Raw genomic sequence first — 7331 nt, 5'->3', positions numbered from 1 at the left:
ATATATATATATATATATATATCTATATATATAAGCACACAATAAGATTATTAATCATGGAGATTCATCTCACTTTCATATGGAGATTCTTAACTTATAAAGGTTTTATTACAATACAATGAGCTAATATCATGGATTATTAATACCACATGTCCAAAAAATCAAACTCATATTCATATGACACATGTTCAAATGGCATCTTTTTTAAAGTAATCAGGGATTCCACATATAATCCTTTTGTTAAAAAAATCTGAAGGAGAACTATATAGTGGAGTTGATTCATCCAATATTTCAGGTGGACACTTCACCCATTATCAAGGACCAGAAAGCCTGATGTGTAAACAAGTGTTGAGGAGACCTTATATAGAAAAAAAAAAAACCAAATAACTGTTAGAAAAAATAAAAAAATTAATCAAAACCTAGGTAAACATTTAAATCAAGAAATTAATCAAAACCCAAGTTAATGACCAAATTTAATGTTTACACATCATGTTTTCTAGTCCCTGATGATGGGAAGTGAGTCCACCTGAAACGTTGGATGGATCAAATCCACTACACAGTTCACGTTCGAAAAATTTTAACATTTTTTTTTAATTAATTAATTTAATTAAAAGGGCATAACTACTTTTGGAATAAATATAAATCTTTGATTTCTAACTACTATTAAGAATATTCGAAAATATGTCCTGGAGTTAAATCCTTTCCATCTACTTAATAATTTGGTAACTAAGTTGAATTCTAAAAACCTTATTTACAAAATAGACACACTTATCAACATAATTTAATCAAATTCTAAATAATTAAGATAATAATATTTATTTAATGTTAAATATTATTAAAAATAATATATAAATTTTAACATGCAGATTTTCATAGTTAACATTACAATGTTGAGAATTTTTTCTAGAAGACTGTATAGACTGATTGAGGTGTCTAACATTTCAGGCGTCCCATGTTTCTGGTGAACACTTCACCCATCTTCAAAAATAATAATATTTATTTGATGTTAAATATTAATAGATATTATTTTTACTTTTAATTTTAAAAATAATTTATTTAATTTCAAATTTATTAAATATTAAGAAATATTTTATTATTTAATAATATTTTAATATAAATATTATATTTTTTATATTTTTAATTTATGAAATAAATTTAGAGTTATTGTATATTTATAATATTAACTAATTAGATAAAAAAATTCATATATTAAAAATCAAAATTTTCAAAATGTGAAATTGATTCATAAATTACTGTGGATATTCCACTGAACGGTTCGTCACAACATATCTAATAAAACTATACCTAAAATTCAGAAATGTACATTATTAGGGTTTTATTTCTATTTAAATTTCTTGATATGTACCATTAGTTATGTATGCATGCAAATTAAAATTATCCAGATAAAAACTCACAAACCATGATTTGACACAGGATATAACCTGGGAAACCCTTTTAGGAGAAAACTCAACTGGAAGGTGAGGTTGCTCTATTCTCTTTCTCTAAGTAAAAAAACGGTTGTGAGTACAAATAATTATGGCTTGTGGCCTGTGGGATACTATAGTGCACAAATCCTTTTTTGTGTGCTCTATCTCATATCCCTCTCAACTACCTTTTCTCATCTATGGAACAAATGCACTCAAAAATAATGGAACCTCTTTTCCTCCTAAATGCCACGTTATAACACAACCCAATTGTCTACTAGTGGTTAGGTTTGACTACCTCAACTGTTAACCAAAGTTATAATATAGAATCTTCTAAAGGCTACTTCATTATAATCATGTGGCTAGCCCATTTCCATGAATAATGGGGGCTAATGTGGCATCTTCTTAAATTATGGTGGCCCAACCAAGAAGTTTAACTTCCAAGTGGCATAACTTTTTCATACATACTCCTATTAAGACATTTATTATGTTGTTGGAAAGGTCTCTATGTGTAGAATATGAAAATAAGGTGTTATGTTAAAGGGACACAATTTTACCCCCAAACAATGTCGTTTTATGCCTCAAAATACTCTCTAAAGGTTTCAAACCTAAATTTACCAAATTGGGTCCTATTTTTTAAACATTGTATTGTAAGCTTATTCCTCCAATGTTTCCACTCTTAAAGCCTCAAGATCGATGGGAAACAATATAACAATTCAATCCAGATTACACCTCCCTATTTTGGGAGGTTTTTGGTCCCCAAAAGCTTCCACTAAACGAGGTGAGGAACGTTTTCCTCCACCTTATCTCGAGTTTACCATTTAGCTTTCCTTGGGATTTTTCCTTTCAACCCAATCTACCAAAGTTCATGATACCCCTATATTTTAATTCTGGGCCTCTTCTAAAAAATTATATCTTTTGTCAACTCTGCCTAGGAACTGGTGTCAAATCTTCTACAGAAAGTAGGAATTCTTCCTCTTCCTGACCTAGCATGCAAGTCTCATATAAATTCAGATTATCCACATTCACAACTAAGTAAATGTGCATGTATGGGGGTAGAATAAGTATGTAGGTGTTATCTCCCACCTTTTACAGTATCTCAAAGGGGCCATATCATAGAGCCTTGAATTTCTTACTAGGACCCTATAGCCTCTCCTCATTTAAATGTAACCATACTCTATCTCCCACCTTGAATAACTTATTTGTTATGTGTTGATCATGCATGTCCTTGTATTTTTCCAGTGGCTTTTGTAGTGTCTTATGTACCCATATATGGATTTTCCTGTCCTTTTCCACAAAATTTTCAACCCTCAAGGCATCTCCTATAAGATCCTCCCTAACTCCTCCATGTTGCCCATATGTAATGTCCAAAGGTGGAATATCCAAAACAAGTTTCAAATGGGGACCTACCAGTAGAAGTGTGGATTGTGTTGTTATAAGAGTGTTGTATATATATACCAGATTTTCATCCCAGGTCATTGGATGCTTCTAATTATAACCCCTCAAATTTGCACGAAAGTCTTATTGACTACTATTTTCCTATATGTCTGAGGTTGGAATGTGAGGTTCTTGAAGGACACGAGAGTTAGCACTAGATGGAGAAGGAAACCTATTGTTTGGTTAATTTATATACACTTAACGATTGTTATGTATTTCAATATCAAGTTAATCTCAAGTTTAATAAGTGAAGACTAGAAAACTAAAATAAATATTAAAAACATAATAATTGAAAGAAATGACCTACCAAATGTTAGTAAACTAATACCTTAAAAGAGGGTTTAATGTAAGATAGAGCTAAGTGAATCATAAATACAAATTTGTCGGGCTAAATCTAATAAGTAATGACTCATTGCTCAATGAGGTAAGTATTCAAGTGACTCCTTCGTTGTGAAGGTAAGGCCTATCTCTAAACTACGTTCATTATGAATTCTTCATCCATATCCCTATCCATTTTTTTGTGTAGGGAGTAAACTAATTACAAGATACCATGTCTAAAAGGGAGAATAATCTAAAGTTAATTTCATGTGGACACAGTTCAACTAAATTAGAAATAGATATATGTAAGAATTGAATTATTTAAATAAGTAATTCTAATAAATTAAACTCAATAGAACCTCACCTAATTGAGAAAATCCGAAAAGATAACTAAACTTAAAGAGGATAAAATTAAGGGAGTAACTACAACTATCTAGGTCTCTTGGTAAGTAACAAAGAGTTAATGAAAACAAATAGAAAAAGTTAAGGAAGTGAGAAGGGGATATAAGGGAACATTTAGGAGTAAGTTTATGAACATGTGTCTCTTGTGTGAGAGAAATTTTTTAATTTAAATAAAATAATAGGAAATTTTCATGAGAGCCAAATTGAAGATAGGACATGTGCCTTGGTGAATAGTCAAATTTATGAAATCTAATAATTAGTTATTTTTCATGTGAAATCAAGTGTTACATCTAATCCTCACCTAAAAGACTCTATAAAAGGAACACATTCTTATGAAGGGAACAACTTGGAGCTCCATAGCATTGGATGGGTGTCCTAAAGAAATTTTTTGTTTTCTAGTGAGAACATGTGATTTTGTTGTGAAATTGTGATCTTGAGCATTGTTGATAGTGTGGTAGATAGGGATTATTTATCTAGGGAGATCAGGGTTGTAACCCTAATTCCTATCTGTTATAGACATATTTGGGCATTGCAACCCTAATCACATATGTCCATAAACCAAGGGCTTCTAAGCCCCTAAAAGTGTTGTTTCATACCCTAAAGGAACAAGGTCAGCTGATTACATCATTTCCTAGAAGTTATCCCTGAAAAACTACTCAGAACTGGTCAAAACTGGACAATACAGACTGCTCCATGCTGAGGGTGCGATGCATCTCACCTGTTACACATGGGGATTGCGATGCATACTGAAAATCCCTTCTGTAGGGTGTGATGAGTGAGAGCATACAAATGGCAGAAGCAGTTTGCTAGGTGGAAACTCAAAGAATCTTCTAGAAACTGCTCATATGACACTTACCTGTCTGAATTCGTCCAGGGATGAGTAAGAGATCATGAAATCTCCAAGTGGAACCAAGAACTATCAGTGAAATGACACTAATCAAAATCCCAGAAGCTGACTCACTCTCTTGCAAACATCTATATATGAATCCCTCATCCTAGAGACCTAGAGGCTAGAATTTTGTAATTTGCAAGGAAGTGTTATTGGTTTCTCTTTGAAGACATTATTGGGTGATATTGCTTTGTATGAGGTGAAGAGGGCTTTCATGCTGGGAGGATGATGCTAGATCAGACAGCTTGGTTGTAATCCTCTCTTCCACTACTTCTATCAATAAAGCTATTTGAGTTTTCCTCCATATGCTTGTATATCTCTGAATCTTGTATTTGTATATGCATTTATATGGTTAATCTACATATGATCCTACATTGTTTATGGTTATAGATCTCTATGCTTTGAGGGTATTTTGTTGCCTTGACTCTACAGGTGTTCTTTGAAGCGGGACAAATGAGAAAGGAGTGGTAAAAAGCTCTATCAAGGGGGAGAGGAAACGAGCAAGGGGACTAGAAAAAGACTAAGGTTGGTACTCTCTGCTTCTCTCTCATCTATCTCTCATAAAGGAAAACACGAGTAACTTTAGTTTGTTTGTTTCTAAGATAGCTACCCATCTTAGTGGGACTAGCAGCTCTGAATGGACACTAGTTTTCCTGATAACAAAATGGCGACTCCACTAGGGAATGAATAGTTTGTTTGTTTTGTTACTATTGTTTGCTTTATAAACCACAGATGGAGCCTGAAGTTAAGCCAGCTAGCCTTCGAACTAATTTTGCTATGCAACTGCAAATTAGATCAATGCTGCTTCAGTCAATCTCTAGGTTGGTTTATGAACTAAACATCTAGCTTGCAAACATCTTAAGTGCCCTGGTGGTAGCTCAAACAACCTCATTAGATCAGCCCCTATACTTTGTGTTTACTGAAAATCATTAGCTCAGCCTAAATCCCTGAACTTAGCTGCAAACTGTGAGTGAAAACCAAGCTCAATCTCATCCCTGGACCATTGCACTATCTCTCAATGGAAATCTCGATACATTGCAACTCCCGTGTGTTGCAAGTGAGATGCATCCCTGTTTCCCTTTGTTACAGGTGCGATGATTGAATGAGACTGTTTCTGCCTCCAGATTTTAGTTTTTTCTTCATTGTCTTTAGCTTTATTCAGTAGTTTTTCTATCTATGATCAATATATCATAGTTGAAACCTTCTTCCTTTGCATTATTTCAGCCTCCATTAGAAGGAATTGTGAATGTTTTTTATGTATTTTTCATCATTTGCAGTTCTCTTTTGCAAACATTAGCTTAATCGAACTGTCATCTTTTGATTTGAAAGTGTCGCAAGTGTCGTTTTCAATCAAGAAAAAGAGTGTTGTAAAGTCTTCCTCTTTCAGATACTTGATTACACTTTTGCAATTGCATTTGATTTGAATTAATAGTATTTCAAGTGTCGAAAGCAATTTCAAATTCGAAATCGCAAAGTGTTGTCTTAGCCTTCCTTTCATTTTTTAAAGAGAAAATTGTTAGTACTGTCACTTTGAAAGAAGATAGTTTAGATCTATACTTAGTTTTCTTTTTGTCATTCTCGAATTAAGGAAACCAAAAAACAATACATGCATGTGCATTTGCAATTAGACTGCATGCTGAAATTGGTTTAGGAAAAGTGCATCTAGTGTGTGCTCTCTACTCTATGTTGAAAGAATTTCATTTCTCTTTCCTTAGTAGCTAGGATTTTCATTGCAAAAAGAAAGTAAACGACTGTTTATCATCTTAGATTGCATATTTAGGAATTGTATATCTACATCACATGGTGAACCTTAAAGGAAAACTTCTTAAGAAAGATCAACTATAAAATAAACCTCAATGAAAATAAAAACGCTTTTGAACCTAACGCACAACATCTAGAAGTCTAGGCTAGAGACGTATTCCAGCGTCGTAAAGCCTGGTAACTATCGCTTTCATCGTAGGTTGGGTGATTCCTCCTCTTTTAGACGACAAGTGCTAGTATGGACTTGTGCTCCCATGTACCATCGAGTATATATTGGGAGACCACAATAGGAAACATCCTTTATCCTTAGGAAGCCGTGTATGCCACCTTATCGATCGCAATGCACTGAACACAACATTCGGGAATATTGACTGCCGTATCGTAAAAAGTATTATGCAGTTTTGTGATTGGTTTGGTAATCCCTCTGTCTCGATTTCCAAAGTAGTCACTTTCGTTCCTTTTCAAACTTCTTAAAAGAAAAGGTCCATCTGAGCACTTGTCACTTCTGGCTCATTAAAAATGAAAGGCGACTAAAATCATCTTTAGCTTTTCTCGACTCTTAAAAATTGAAAAATCAAGTTGTGTCAAAGAATCATAAAATTTATTTTAATCGGAATAACATCACTATTCCATCATTGGTCTTTAGGTTGAGAAAATGGAGTCTACCAATCAAGGACTTCCCCTTGGGGGAATCCTAGTCCCTTCTCCTCTTGGGGAGATGTTGGTGCTCCACAAATGGCTACATTGTCCCTTCCAGGACTCACAATTGGCCTGCCAGTATGGCTTTTCTCAACCGCTATCGTTCAAAACACCGCAATTCCTCAGCAATCAAATCAGCAACCAGATGACCCTGAAGTCACTCCCCCACCTTCTACTTCATTTGTTTCTCCCTCTCCTTCTTCCTCTTCACTTGGTGAAACTAGTAACACTAAAAACCAGGTAACTGAGAAGAAGAAGAAGAAGAAGCCAACGACAAAAGGGGGCAACCATGCATCGTCTGGTGAAAATCCACACACTGCACCATCCAAACCTAAATCTCCATGTGTCATTTGTAAGGGAGACCACTATCATCGAGATTGTCCCTGCATCCCACAGATCTT

The sequence above is a fragment of the Pinus tabuliformis genome, chromosome 5_1 (genome assembly GCF_031772625.1).
Source record: "Pinus tabuliformis cultivar Carrire ecotype Pingquan chromosome 5_1, CPIR1, whole genome shotgun sequence".
Lineage (NCBI taxonomy): Eukaryota > Viridiplantae > Streptophyta > Pinopsida > Pinales > Pinaceae > Pinus > Pinus tabuliformis.
Note: the sequence above shows the minus strand (reverse complement) of the source record.